A 16,056-nucleotide genomic window follows, 5' to 3' on the forward strand; every position below is an offset into this window, starting at 1 on the left:
AATTAAGATACAGTAAAATATTGCCACTTGGGTTGGCGTGCAAGTTTCTAATATCTAAACGTGAAGTTTGGAGGGATTACACTATAAGAATCTTGTATTAACTCACTCCGCGTTGGTTTTTATTTAACATTTCTAAGGTAACTCAAATTAAATGGGACACATTAGCTGTTGGTCTACGCTGATGATGTGAATCTACTGGGTGATAATATAGTTACCATAAAGAAAAACACACAAACTTTAATTGATGCAAGTAAAGAGGTGGTCTACAGGTAAACACTGAGAAAACTAAGTATATGTTGCTGTCTCGTCAGCAAAATGCAGGGCTGAATCATGATATAAAGATAGGAAACAGATGTTTTGAAAACGTGGCACAATTCAGATATTTGGGAACAACAATAACAGATCGAAACCTCATTCAGGAGGAAATTAAGAGGAGACTGAACTCGGGTAATGCTTGCTACCATTCAGTCCAGAACCTTTTGTCTTCTCGTCTGCTGTCCAAAAACATAAAAATTAGAATATACAAAACTACCATTTTGCCTGTGGTTCTGTATGGGTGTGAAACTTGGTCTCTGACATTAAGGAAGGACCATAGACTGAGGGTGTTTGAGAACAGGGTGTTGAGAAGAATATTTGGACCGAAGAGAGATGAGGTGACAGGAGGTTGGAGAAAACTGCATAATGAGGAGTTTCATAACTTGTACTCTTCTCCAAGTATAATTAGAATGATCAAGCCAAGGAGGAAGAGATTTGCCGGGCATGTAGCACGAACGGGGGAGACGAGGAATGCATATAGGATATTGGTGGGAAAGCCAGAAGGAAAGAGACCACTGGGAAGACCAAGGCGTAGGTTGGTGGACAATATTAAAATATATCTTAGAGAGATAAGATGGGATGGTATTGATTGGATTGATCTGGCTCAGGATAGGGACCAGTGGAGGGCTCTTGTGAACACGGTAATGAACCTTCGGGTTCCATAAAATGCTGGGAAATTCTTGAGTAGCTGCAGAATTGGCGGCTCCTCCAGAAGGGCTCAGCTCCATGAGTAAGTGGCCGCGCGGTCTAAGGCATGAACCGTCTTCGCCCGATCAAACACTGGGATCGTGGGTTCTAATCCCACACGAGGTACGGATGTACAATGTACGAGGGTAATGTACAATGTTGGAAAACCACTGATATTTAGCTTCTAACTATCTAGACGTGGCGATATAAGTTTTCACTATATTCTCAAGTAAAAAATAATAATACTAAAGAGTATTCGAAATTTTTTTGTTTCTGGAATATGGTTGTGCATTTTTATTTATTAACTTATTTCTTTTGCTGAGATAGTTCGAATTAGGGCCCAAAATTCTTAATTGCCTAGAAGTCTGCGTGACACGGCAAATTTTTGAAAGAAACTATTAGGAATTTTCTTCAGAGAAAATTTCCCGTATTTCTGTTGGTAACACGTTATCATAGCACTTACAAAGCGGTGCGGATTAAATGTTGTTTAAATCTAAACTTTGCATGCTTGTGGTTGCGTTTATATTATTTACCAAAACTGCCTTCTTTCCTTACGATTATACCACATTCTACAGTCAAATTAACCGTACACTTGAGATAAGGTCCACATTTTGCATTACAATACTGTAGGCTGCTTCTCCCTCTCTATGGTTCTATAGCCCTTCGGACATTGGCCGCTTTTTCACTTTCTTAATCCTATACACAGTCGGTAGGACTGCTTGGATGGGGGATCAGTCCGTCGCAAGGCCGCTACATACACACAGAACAACACAAACACAAAATAAACACACAAAAATCCATGCTTGAGTGTGATTCGAACTCAAGATTCCAGTGTTCAACCGGGCGAAGACGGTTCATGCCTTAGGGGGCCCATACACGTACGAGTCTGGCTCGCGAGTCCGACTTAGCTCGGGTTCCAATGAGCCAAACTCATCCGTGTGTGGTGAAATTAATCCGAGCCCGGCTCCTCGCCTTAGGCCGCGCGGCCTCTGTGATGTAATAATAATATAATAATCAGATCAATGGCCTCCAAATCATTCCAGCATAAAAGATCCAACTGATGCATCAGTATCTTTATATATGAATGTATTTCCTTATAAAAATTCTTTTTGTTCTCTTACACTCTGAAAGGGACGATATGTGCATCTGAGACAAATATTTGACATTGTTTGAAGTTATGAAAAAAAGAATTCTGTTTAGTGCACATTGCATATGCCACAAACTTCCCAGGTATGTAATCAGCCAGCCTTTGGCTATTTCCTTAAAAGTAATCTACGAGATTTCATCGGAATCCCATTTCATCCCTAAACCCAGGGCCCCTCTACTAACAGCACGCGCTGATCTCTCTCCTGTTTCCCTTCATCATGAGACGAATAAGAATTCTCCAATCCCATTAGGTCTTCCTCGCTTTGTGGATCCTTCGTTCCGAGGACCGCTCCCGAAGGACCGGAAGATTCCCATAAAAAAAATACAGAACGTCTGAAGCTTTGAAACTGACGTCGAATTTTTTAACTGATGGGGAGGGGGTGAGATTTAAAAGTTGGATTGTAATCTTAGTTAAGAAACTGCAGTAAGCGTTAGGTTCGTGCATTAACCCCTCCCCAAGAAAAACATAAGGAAAATAAAATAAAAAGAACATTGCAGAATGTTGCGTGACTTGATCAGTCAATATTATTGCCAAGCGTGTTATTGTGACGTCACCTAGCATCGCGTGACGCTGACAGTCTTGTTAACAGACTTAAGTACCTGCTGCTTACTGAGGGAGTTGATTGTCTGCAGCAACAGGGGGCTCTATGCATTTAACGACCCGTTAAAACAGACGCCTGAAAATTTGTACTGTACATATTGACAGATTCATTTTGAACCTTAATCTCACTCATACATTTCCTTCCTTCCAGCCAAAATGCACTGTAAGAAATTCATGTACAAACATCTAGATTCGATTTCAAACTAAATTAATGTTTGTTTCGTGTCTTGTATGACAAAATATGTTTCAAAATTGTGACAGAGTAATTATTGTGAATACTGGACACCAAGGCTTGCCGGTGGTTATCTAACATGTGCCATTACCAACATCTGCGGACATCTGTGACGGCTTCTATTATAGAAATTTGTCCAATCTTAATTCAATCTTAATTCTTGCATCTGCGTAGGTATTTACTTCCCTGTGGTTCTATATGACACAATTTAATTGACAATCCCATCGGGACAATTTATAAACATTTTAAATGCCTGTTTCCCTGCCTCCTGCCTGCGGTATGTTCATATTGTGCGGAATCTAAGGCCGCTATGAAGAATATGTTCGTCAGGTGCTACGGTGAACAAGGCATAACAGCCTAGGAAAAAAAATTTGGAGTAAGTCCTCGTTATAACGGACTAATAAGGGGGAGACGGTGTCCATTACCGTTGACGTACGCTTTAACCAAAATATGGGGTATTCACGGAAGTACAACATAGGATACATGGCCAATGCATGCAATATACATATAAACAAAAACAAACTCCGTGACCTGTAGGCCGTAAGTGAAACTATACTGACAGACCGAACGCGAAGTTAGTGCCAAATTTTGTGGATACAGGGTGTAGTGTGGTTAGCGCAACAGATCCCCACGGCCGTTAATTTTGTTTTTCTAGACCGGAGCCGCTATTTCCTTGAAATAGCCCCTGAATTATCCTCACGAGTCTTAGTGGACCACGTTCCAGACCCACTACTTTTCAGAACATCTGGTAGCGCCGGGAATCGAATCCGGGACCTCTGGGTCTGTAGCCAAGAGCTCTGACCACTAGACCACAGAGGATGTCTCACATAGAAACACATAATGTGATTATTTAAAGTCTTTTATATTGGAGTTCTTTTTTAATTTAAATAGTTTTCTAACTACAAAATATTCATAATACCTCAACATCCCTAAAAATTCACAACTCTACACAGCCAGATCTTGTCCGTTATAAGTCTATAACAAGGGGTTACTGTATTATTATTTTTACATCTTCCAGACTTCATTAGTCCTCTCGTTCAAGTCTGTATATTTTTTGTATACGGCTAATAAATACAGATATCCCTACTAGAAACCTTTTAAAAATTGGTAATAAAAGAAACCCTCCACAGCGGCCGCGCGATCGAAGGCCTGAACTTTCCTTCTCCCGCTCGAACGCTCAGATTGTGGGTTTCGAATCCCACTTAAGGCATGTATGTCTGTGTGCGTTTATTCTGTGTTTGTGTTAGGTAGCGGCCTTACGAAGGACTGATCCCCCGTCGAAGGAGTCCTACCGACTGTCTTCATTCATCATTCATCTGTAATCTGTCAAGACGACAGGTCCACAGTCTCTTCCAAAACAGTTCCTCCACTTAATGCGATCTAGAGCTTTCTCCTTCAAATGAAAATATCCTCTTCTGTCCCCAAGGTCATCCAGCATCTTCTTACGTCTTCTTCCTCGTCTTCTTGTCACTTCTATCCGCCCCTCTATCTTTCCTTCAATAACTTCTTTAAGAAGGCAGTTACCGCGTAAGATATGACCAATCCAATTAGCCTTCCGTTTTCTTATTTCGTGTAGGATATTCCTCTGCCCATTGACTCTAAATAACACTTCTTCATTTCTCACATAATCGGTCCAACTGATCTTCTCCATCCTTCTCCAACACCACATTTCGAAGCTTTCCAGGTGTTTCTGATCTACTGCCCTAAGTGTCCAAGTTTCAGGCCCATACCGACTGTCTACAAGATTAAAATACTGAAGTGAAACGAAGCGCTTCCCTTATGCTCCAGAAGGGAGATACACAGGAAACAATGTTGAATGATCAATAAAAGAAGATTATAGCAGACAAGTGGATACAATTAAAAGCTGTGATAATTTTTACCACCGCGATGTGGGTGGCTGTACCCAGAAGACTTCAAAACGAGCACCGCCCAAAGTCTCATGTGAGAGTTAATGTTCTTACGGCGGTGGTAATGAAGATATGACTTCGTATTATCTTGTAGATAGTTGGTAAACCTACCCCGGTAACAGGCCGTGGAAGCCCATAGAGTTGTGAGACGCCGAGATTGTCACATTTTCTAGAAAATCGGCTCGCAGATGGCGGTAAGGTTGTCAACCTTACGCGCTCTCCGGCCTCCCCTTGCACGCCGGAAGATTCCTGGTACTCATTTCTGTTAGATGCTGAATCGACCCCAGAGCCATAGTGCGGCTGGAAGGATTAGGTCAATTGAAAAACCCAATAACCTCATCGGGAAGAGAACTCACGACCTTCCGACTTGTAACATAGTGCCTCAACCAACTACTCTACCGCGTGCCTCCCTTGCAGATAGTTACAAACGTATAACAGGGAACTCCTGCCTCCATCATCAGGGTAAAAGACGGAGGCAGAAAATCTCTCCGAAACGCTCCTATTTGTCAGATTATATTGAATCACATCCAAGAAGACAAAATTACTGAGGTCACATATTCGTCACTTAAGTCTGCATCAATGAATTTTGGTATATTGGTCTTTTGTGGAATTCTACACGCAGAAGTCACTTGATACCGTAAACGTGTGTGCGTTTTTTTTTTACTACAGTGCGTGAGGAAAACCACAAACAAGCAGCAAAAGAGGTGAAAGCACCTCTCATTAACAACATTTGCGCCTCAAGCACGGTAAGGAAGAACATGCGAAACACTTGTACTGTATGGACAGCTAAAACTGACACCAACTGCTTGGCCAACTGCTTGGCCAACTGTTGCTTTTTGTTTCGCATTACATACCTTGGTCTGGGGTTTCGGAATGACCGCTTCCAATCCTCATGTGCCCTGGGGCCAGGACTAGACCAAGTGGATGGCACAAAACAAACGCGTGTTGGCAAGTGGGTTGGTTGGATGGATGTTTGAAAGGTCCTCTGTGGCCACGAGTTCTGCAACATTAATCACAATGTTCCTTACAGCTTTTCCTCTTTCTCTTTCTCAAGACTCCATAGTTTAATTACATCACAGCGTAATATAACAATGCATTTAACAAACTTGTACATTAAAATGATAAGGTTAGGTGAAGTTGTCTCTGTGCTTAATTCATATAAACATTGGTTGAGGCACTATGCTACAAAACTGAAGGTCGCGGGTTTAATTCCCGATGTCGTTGGATTTTTCAATTGACTTAATCTTCCCATCCGCACTATGGTCCTCGGGTCGACTCAGCCTCTAACAGAAATGAGTACCAGGAATCTTCCTGGGGTGCTAAGGGCGGCCGGCGCGTAAGGTTGAAAATTTCACCGCCATCTATGTGATGAGCGTCTAGAAAATGTGGAAGTCTCGACGTCTCACAACCCTATGGGCCTCCACGGCCTGTTTCAGAGATAACTTCACTTTTTGTTAACCTTTATCACGACATGAAGACGTAAGGGGAGTGGAGGCATACAACGGCACTAGATGGAGCTGAGCGTTCACCTTCATGGCCGGATAGCTTTATCCGCGAGGAAACAGACAGCGTATCCTTTATACAGGAGGCTGGGGGGGACCTATAGCCAAGAATTGAAGCCCGGTCGTCCAGTAGGTAGCCTATCGCTATACTGACTGAACATGAAATCTCTGGTTCTGTGTTACATCTACATTAGGCCGCGCCATAGCTCAAGCGGTTAGTCGCTGACTTCCCATCGCGGCGGCCCGGGTTCGAACCTGGGTCTGGTCAAGTGGGATTTGTGGTGGACAAAGTGGAGCTGGGGCAGGTTTCCTCCGAGTACTTCGGTTCCCCTGCCAATTTTCATTCCACTAATTGTTCCACAATCACCCCCACCTATCATCTGGAGCTGGTACAATTGGCCAGAAGTGGCCGCAGTACAAGGGACTTACTCCCACCCCACTAAAAGTAAAAAAAAAGTAAAGCTATCCCTGTAACAGGCCATGAAGGCCCATAGGGTTGTGAGATGTTGAGGGTCCCACATTATCTAGACAATCGGCTCAAAGATGGCGGTAAGGTTGTCAGAGCCTTACGCGCCGGCCACACTTTACTCCCCAGGAGTATTATTTAATTAATTCCTGGTACTCATTTCTGTTAGAGGCTGAGTTAACCCCAGGGCCATAGTGCGGCCAGAAGGATTAGATCAATTGAAAAAAATCCAATGACCTCATCGGGACTTGAACCCGCGACCTTCCGGCTTGTAGCATAGTGCCTCAACCACCCCACTAGCAATAAAAAAATAGATCTACATTTCAGGGTCTCTTCCAGCGGTGACTAATAAGAGTAAGCCTTCTGGGATGTGACGCCGTGTAGTTCGGTAGAAAGTCGTGGAAGTTACGGAGAAACTTCCAGCTCCTAGCTTTAGGGTCGAATATGTGCTAGACAAGCAACGAGAGATGATCACATAGCAAACTGAGCACATGGTCCTGAAGATGGAGGCAGATTTTCTGTCTGAAACACTGTGTCACATCTCAGGAGATGGTACCACTCGTCTGTATACTTGTTCGCTGTAGCAGACACAGCGGAGCACCGTTGGATAGGAATGGGCGGGGATATGCCTGGATCCTAACAAGACAAGGTATAGGCGGTTGGGGGGGGGGGGGNTCACCGCAACACAAATTATTATCATCATCAGGGCTTGGAGGCCAGTCACCACTTTGCGTGCCTTCGGGTGCGCCAGGATAACCATTATTTGTCTTAACAGAGACTGAGAAGGCTTCACAGTACTGGTCAAAAATGTCGCAAACTTTCGACAGCTTCATAAATCAAGGGACCGGAGTAGGTGGCTCAAATGTTTAAAACTTATTCCATGCCGGACAGCGGATTTCTTTCTCTCTTCCTCTCTTCTGCTTCTTCCTTCGTCTCTCCTTTCTCTCTGTACTTATCTCTCCCTAACCGATTCTGGCGGTAGTCAGTATAGCGACTGGCTCCGAGCTGGATGACAGAGGGGTCGGAGTTCGAGTCCCTGTAGGCACAAGAATTTTCTCTTCTCCACGTCATCCAGACCGGCTCTGGGGTCCATCGAGCCTCCTATCCAGTGGGTACCTGGGGCTCTTTCCCAGGGGTAAAGCAGCCGGGAAATGAAGCTGACCACTCACCTCTATCTAGTGCCGAGCTCAAGAAAATGTGGATCTATACATTCACTCCCCCACACGCCTTCATGGCGTAGTGTTTAATTAGTTAAGCACAGATAAAAGTTTACCTTAACTTACTTTAACCGACTCCATTTTATCTATGATTTGAGGTTCTGGCAGCAGTGTTTAAGAAGAGTTAGTTTCATATTCAGGGATATAATGCCGTGTTATACGCTGAAAGTCAACAGACGTTTCGGAGCAACTTGTCGCCTCAATTTTCATGGTCGAAGAATAAGCCAAGCAACGGAATCTTTTCCTTCTTTCCAAGATGGAGATTGAATACTGCACCTTACTGCCTGTCTGTGTATACCCCCAACTCCTCAGACACCCTATCGTTGCTAGGCAACGGCTAGGTAAAATGTTTCCGGGTATAATGAATACGCATGTAGGACGCGTTTCATATGCGGTCCGTGTCATATCAAAGGAAAGGAGTGTTATAACCCAGAAGATAGTACTCTTCACAACCAACGGTGTGAAAACCTCAAACCCTACAAACATATTCAAAGTGCTTACTCAAACGTCAAGTGGAGCTGGGATAATTCAGCCGGTATAGCGACGGGTTATGGGTAGACGGCCGAGGAATCAGGGTTCGATTCCCGGGGGGATAAGAGATATTTCTCATCTCCACAGAGTCTAGATCGCTTCTGGGGTCCACCTAACCTCCTATAAAATTCGTACCTCGAACTCTTTCCTTGGAGGTAAAGTGGCTTGGGCTTGAAGATGATTGCTCATCTCTTATCAAGTGCTTAGGTTAGGAATAGTGGAACTACACCTCCACTCCCCCAGACATCTTAATAGCGTGGCGTTTAATACAGGGACAAATTTACTCATTTTACTTGATTAAAAAATAAAATAATCTCAATTGATACACAACCATTTGGATGGAAAAGAAATCAACATTTTAACTTCAGTAAGACTCCTGACTGATATTTTCCTCAGTTTCTCTAGAGAAGAGCACGGACAGCACCCTCAGCACTCTTCTGCCACCCTCTATCCGCAAAAGTTGACACTAACTTCGCCGACAAGCGACGGTCGCTCGGTCGGCACAGTTCGCTTGCAGACTACATTCCACGGATTTTCTTTGTTTTATATTCTTATGCACTTTCTTTCTCTCCTCTTGCTCCCACTTCGGAGCACAGGGCTGATTTCTCAGTTTCATGATAATTTTACAGGCGGTAGGACTCCTTGGACGGGTGATCAGCTCGTCGAAAGGCTTCTACCTAAACACAGGACAACACAGACACAGAATAAACATATACACACACCAAACATCCATGTCTTGTTTTGGATTCGAACCCACGATCCTGGCTTCAGAGCGAGCGAAGACAGTACATGCCTTAGACCGCTTGGTTACCGGCTCTTCTGCATTTATCAATGGAAAATAATAATAAAGTTTTACAAATTCCAAATTTTCTAAACGTTCTAGTTGCTATACCTACAGACTTACATCCATCGAAATTATTATCATAACCAAGTACGCCAAGAATAATTATCACCAACTGTTTCATAAATTTGTGGGAGAAAGAAAATCATATTCTCGGGTATATAAATCGACAGTGTAATGTTCTCAGTCTGTTTATAAATCTAGTTCTTAGTTCCTAAACATTCGCGGGATATTACACATAAAATACTGTAGCGATATGAATACAAAAAGAAAACAGAATTCTCAAAATTTTTCTTACAAACGCATAATCTTTTTTTTTACATATAGATATAATTGTCTGATATTAAGTAAAAGAGGCCCTATAAAACTGGTTAAACAATTTACATATCCTGGCAGGCTATAGGCTATATTTAGTAGTTCGATAAGGAATTCCGCTCACGCAGCCAATAACACAGAATGTCTCATGTGTATATGCCGGTACATACAAAAACACTGTATGTTGCTAATCGGAAAAGGACGACAAATAGCTCGATAAAAGTTTCGAAAAAGATGTCAGTTTTATTCATACTGTGTATATTATGTTTTTTTTTCTTTCTGACTTAAGTCATAAATTAGCATCAAGTACGAGTAAGATACTTTTAGGAATATTTTATGGTCGACGCTGTATTTTTAAGTACTGTATACATTTTTTATTTCATGGCCGTATTGTGGTGCCCTCGAGGTTTTCACTCTCGCCCTAATCCCTGTACATGTTGATGCCTACAGGCTATTAATACGCGGTTGTTCTCTGGAGAGGAGTGTAATATGTAGAAAGGCGTTAATTTAATGTAAACATTGTACGATATCTTCTTTTGGCGACAGAGGCATGTCCAAAACAGCTTTTAGGAAGCTGTGTCACGGATATACCCGTAGCGTCCACCCACGCGGGGTAAAGCGGCAAGAGATAGAAGCTGACCGCTCTCCTTCATCTAGTGCCGAGGTTAAGAATGGTGGAGCTATACCTCCACACCCCCATGTCTTCACGCACTTAATAAGGTGAATTATAGAGTGGAACTTTCAGGTGGACGGCGAGAGATAATGGTAAAGGTAACATTGTTCCTGTTCGTAAATTAGCACGACCCCATGAAGACGGAAGAAGGAGCGAAGATATAGCTCCACGCATTCTTAACCTCGACGATAGATGGAGATGAATCGTGAACTTCACGCTCCGACTGTTTTACCGCGGGGTAACAACCCCCCCATGTCTGTTGGATAGGAGACTAGGTGGCCCCTCAGAGCCGGTTGGACTCTAAAAATACCCCACCGATGCCGGAAATCAAACCATGATTCCTCCGTCCTCCAGCTCTTAGCCCAGCCACTGTACTGCCTAAGCTATCCTGGCTGTATCAATGGGGGAGATTACAATATTAAAATGGATCTTAACAGTGCATAGACTATATAGGAATTGAGATTCTCACCGCGTTGGTTATGAAGAGTTTTGTCTTCTGGGATAGAGTACCGTATAGTCCACTGAAAAGTCTACCGACGTTTCGGAGGAACATATAGCGTTCATTTTCAAGGTCTATGAATAAACCAAAGGAGAAGCCAGCGTGAAAGCAGGTGAGAAGCGGAGTAGCTACAGACTAAATTTAAGGTAAAGTTGTCCTTGTACTTTACAATTTAATCACTACGCCATGAAGGCGTATAGGGGAGTAGGTGTATTGATCAATATTTTCTTGATCTCGGCACTAGCTGTAGGTGAGCTGTCAGCTTCACATCCCGGCCGCGTTACCCCCGGTACCCATTGGATAGGACATTGGGTGGACCCCAGGATCTGGACGACGTGGAGAAGATAAAGTTCTTGACCCTACCGGAACTCGAACTCCGACCCCTCGGCCGTCCAGCCCGTAGCCAGTCACTATACCGACTGAGCTATCTCGGAAATATATCCCAGACGATAGACCCCTTCAAGGTACAGAGAGGGCTAAACTGAGGACTTGATCTAGAATCCTGAGTTTGAACACGGAAATGAACCTTCTGGTTTCACAGAAGCCGGAAGTTCCCGTAGCTTGCAGACAGCATTCAACATAGAAACGTCAGTGTGAAGCGTTCGCTCCAGACGAAGGGTATCACTTGTTGCTACGGCGGCGTCTGGAACCCGGGAGCGTGGCGTTGGTCAATACTACAACAGCCACAGGTGCCTTGTGTCGCGCTCCGCACCTACAGGGTTACACCCATACAGAAGTGTCGTGTATGTCCGTTCGGATGTTTTGTAAGCCAAATCGAAATTACCAAATCTCTGTCCATTAAATTTATTATTAAACGGGTCCATACAAATTTGTTTTTAGATTTGAGGTTCTTACAGTGGTGACAATGAAAAGTATGGTCTTCTGGTTTGTAAAACTGTGTGGGTCCAGAAAAGTCCACTGACGTTTCGGAGCAACATTGCCTCTATTTTCGGGGTTAAATTGTAAGACAGGAAAGAAACCAACATGAAATGGGAGCAACCTAAGCGCGGCTTGTTGGTTTCTTGCTTGGTTTGCTCTTTGACTCCGAAGATGGAGGCGGTATGTTCCTTCGAAACGTTAGGCCCTCACTGATCTACATATTGTTAGAAGATTGCACTCTTTCTATTAAAATTTTCTTGGGTGAATTTAATTGTAGCTCACATCGGTAGAATTACTTCAATATAATGTGGATTCCTAGCCTTCTTTCCTAAAGAGGGAGAATATATAAACCTACAGGGAGTTCAGTCAAGGAGGGAACTTCGCAACACCGCTGACCGGGCCCAATGTTCTTCACAGCCTGTTGCTGTAACTGTAACGGCGCGCGTTTATCAGCGCTAATGACTCATTCTGCTATCGGCAGTTACAGTAGCAATCTGTGAGGAATGTTGGGACGGATCAGCGGTGTTGCGAAGTTTCCTCCTTAACTGAACACACTGTATTTTCTTTCCTCGGCGTTAGATACAAAACCTCACATCCTCATGAGTATGCATAAAATAGGCAGTTCTACAATCATATAATTAAGAGATGTTTGTTTTCAGTTTATACGAAACTTCCTGTTACAATACAGAAATCCACTTTTTATGATAATTTTCTTTGGAAGTTTGAAGCAGCTACACCAAGCAGCTTAGAGGTTATCATAGCGGTGACGCTGTTCACTTCTGAAGATAAGACACCAATGTTTCGGAGGAATATATTTCCTCCATCCGAAGGGTAGCTATCCTACATTGGTAACCTTGTACCAGATTGTGCGATGCCACACATCTGCCTATATTCTCCACTGTGAGAATCTGAAATCCCATAAGAAGATAAAGTAAAACTATCCCTGTAACAGGCCGTGGAGACCCATAGAGTTGTGAGACGTCGAGGCTCCCACATTTTCTAGACAATCGGCTCATATATGGCGGTGAGGTTGTCAGCCTTATACGCCGGCCGCTTTTTACCCACAGTAAGATTCCTGTTACTCATTTCTGTTAGAGGCTGAGTCGACCCCAGGGCCATATAGCTGCTGGAAGGATTAGGTCAATTGAAAAATCCAATGATTTCTTCGAGAATCGAATCTACTGGCTTGTAGTATAGTGCCTCAACCAAATACGCTGCCTCCTACTTCGTGCCCCNTTATGTGATACCATACTTTCTATAATTTAAGACTGTGTGTACCTTGGTTTACTCAACGGAGCTTTCTGAACAACATACACAACGAGCTTGGCATAGGTGGATGTTTATGAATGATGAATTTAAATGAATGTGGAAGAATTCCATAGATAAGATCCCTTAGGCGATATTGAACAATTTATCGCGAGGACTTCAATAAAACCATGCGTAGACACAATAATTTACTTCCAGGCCGAGAAGCGAATATATGAAGCAAGACTGCTAGCCAATCAGCGCCGATAATTTACAGTATTACAATATTATATTTAAGCAGTGCAGTGTGACAGCGACGTGAGTGTTATACACCTGATGATGGCCGTCTGAGGCCGAAACATGTAGTGTAGGGAGCAAGATCAAAGACACAAAATATATTGTTTGCACTTGAGACGGAGTTTATATCATTTATCGTAATTTACAGTATATCTGCACATACGTGTGTGTGCTCTTATCCGTTAGAGTACCGCGTTTGACTTTGTGAATGCGCATTTTCTGGCTTCTATAAGAAGGCACAGATCAAAGTGGTGGAACAAACCCCACGAGGAGGCACGACACAAACTGTGTGTGTGTACCCGCTCAATAACAGAGATCTCTGCGCTGCCTCCGAGTGCAAAATATTATTGGTAAGACGGAAAGCGTAAGAGATAGACGTTCAAGATAATCAAACGGCGTCCAATTTTCCTTCAAAAGGAAAACGGAAGATTTGCCTGGGGACGAGCATCAACAGACGGAGGGATAGGAGAATTGAGGTCAAACGAACTATACCATACATGTTAAGAAAATGAATACGACCCACGATTTTAATATTCATCGATGTCTCTCTGTTTAGTCACTGCTTTGGTTTAACCCTCTGCAGGAAAAGAAATGTCGTGTACTGGAGCTTCTCGCAACGGTATCACTTGGCATGTTACGCCGGCTAGTCCGGTAGATATTTATCAACGTTTCGAAGGAAAATACTGCCTCTATCTTCAGCGTCAAAGAGTAAGTCAAGCAACAAAAAGAGTATAATCTAGTGTAAAGCCATTTCTATGCAAAGACGGTGAGATGGCCCGATATACCAGGGCCGTTTCTGGGCAGCGACTCGGTAAACACATTCCCGCAGAAACAGAAGCGAACGCAACAATAGAAGATCTGTGTTTTATATGTGGTCCGTGTCGAGTTATTATAAGCAAGGGATAAGATTAGAGCTTAGTTCTATGTATTGTATCGAGTATGGGGGGTACGCGTGACGAAAATAACGGGTTCTACTTCGGATGATTGGATTTACTGGCACTTCGGTTACATCCTCTCTTAATTATAATAAATACGGCGCTATAGCTATTTTACAAACTTTCCAGTCCATCGTTTCACACACACACTAGGATTCTCAGCTTTCACTATTCGTCTCCTAGCAAGGGATCTCAACAGAATCTAGCACTTTAAATCATTGTGATGTTTTCTTGCCATATCTTGTTTAGTCACCCTTGAGCCTCAGAACTCACTAAAATTCTCTTCTGGACTCTGCACTAATCTAAGCTACAACAGGTCTTAGCTATATACGTTCCCCGCAGACAACACAGAAGACGCAAGTCACGTGGTTCCTAGCCAACGAGTTCATTGGCGTGCTGACTGCTGGATAGCAACTAGTTGTAACAGTTGTCCACTACGACACATCTTCCACTGTTGCACGCTGGAACTCTTTGAACAAATCCGTTACAATATGTATGTTTGCATACATGTGTGTATATAGGGTTCCCCCCTGCAAATGTTACACAAAACTGTTTGCTGCTCATCCAAAATATGCATATATAAAAACTGTAGAAACATATATGATTTTTTTTTTCAAATAAGGCAACAACACAGATATAGGGACTAACGTTAGGGTTCCCATATTTAAATGCCAGACTGCTGGCTAGAATTCAGTCTGCAATCGGAAGGTCCTGCGACTGGCCGAGCAACTCGAGCAAGTATTTTCGTGATTTCTTCGATCCTAGAGCAAATGCTGAGTTGGCCCCCAAATTCCACGTTGCATTGCGCGCTTCACACGCAGCCCTCCCGTTGATAACGTCAAAATTTCGGTCTAATATAGCTCTCCCAATGTTAGTTAACATTTCACTCTAATGCAGCCCTTCCAGGGTCATATAAAATTAATTCCAATCATAAGGGTTACCTATACCAGAAGGACGAACGAGCACTATCTGGGAACGTTCAAAACCGGAAATATAGTTTCTTACTCCACTCCCCCCCCCAAATGTAGTCTCTCTCACTGCCTCCCCACTTTCTTTCTTCTTATTTTTCTCCTCCTCTAGAGCTTAGTTCTGTACGGAAGACTGTGAAGAGAGGACTTCAGAATAATGGCCATTGTTGGAGCCGTTACCAGGAAACGTCTAGTAACAGACTGAGAACAGCGGACTGTGTGCTCTAGTGAACTGACAAGTGTGGAAATAGCAATAGTCTTATAGTTTATTTTTAGTTATGACTTGTAAGTGTTCAATAAATCTATCTATTCACCAATCTAAACCTCGTCTGAAGTCAAGCATAATACATGTTAATATAAAGGCAGCATAAATTAAAGTGCGAGCACAATTGCTATGCTGGTGGGAAAATGTGAAGGAAACCTGATGCTCCGTGAAGAGAACGGATGGGTTGACTTTGCCGATAGACGAAGTTACTTGTCATTGGTTCGCAAACATAACCTTCCGAGAAACAAGTAAAAACTGAACAATTTATGCAAATTTATGTTAAAACCCACTCTCAGAGAAGCTATAAAGGACTGGATTCACATTACTTTGTGCATAAAAGCCAAGAGTACGTTTTATGAATTGGATATTAGAATGTTTCCGCATTTTGGCAGGGCGAGGGTTACGCCATTTTGTACAAAACCAGCCGCACACGCTGGTATAAAGTTAAGGCTCTGTAGACTTGTATTCTGGAGACGTAACATTGGAATCTTGAACGTGGATACCTTGTCCGAGGTTTTCATGACCCCCCCCCCCC

The 16,056-nt window shown here is 43.1% G+C and overlaps 1 protein-coding gene and 1 long non-coding RNA gene across 2 annotated transcripts in view; one reads left to right on the forward strand and one right to left on the reverse strand.

Moving 5' to 3' along the window:
• The window catches only part of LOC117282408, a 143,240-nt gene that overhangs the window by 97,511 nt on the left and 29,673 nt on the right, over positions 1-16,056 (reverse strand). Inside the window, exon 2 of the long non-coding RNA XR_004513141.1 lies at positions 5,743-5,888. This is a non-coding gene — a long non-coding RNA (uncharacterized LOC117282408). The remainder of the gene's footprint in view (positions 1-5,742; positions 5,889-16,056) is intronic.
• LOC111865519 (toll-like receptor Tollo) overlaps positions 1-16,056 on the forward strand; it is a 95,826-nt gene that overhangs the window by 51,828 nt on the left and 27,942 nt on the right. The gene's annotated exons all lie outside the window — the stretch shown is intronic.

Source organism: Cryptotermes secundus, unplaced genomic scaffold, assembly GCF_002891405.2.
Source record: "Cryptotermes secundus unplaced genomic scaffold, Csec_1.0 scaffold560, whole genome shotgun sequence".
NCBI lineage: Eukaryota > Metazoa > Arthropoda > Insecta > Blattodea > Kalotermitidae > Cryptotermes > Cryptotermes secundus.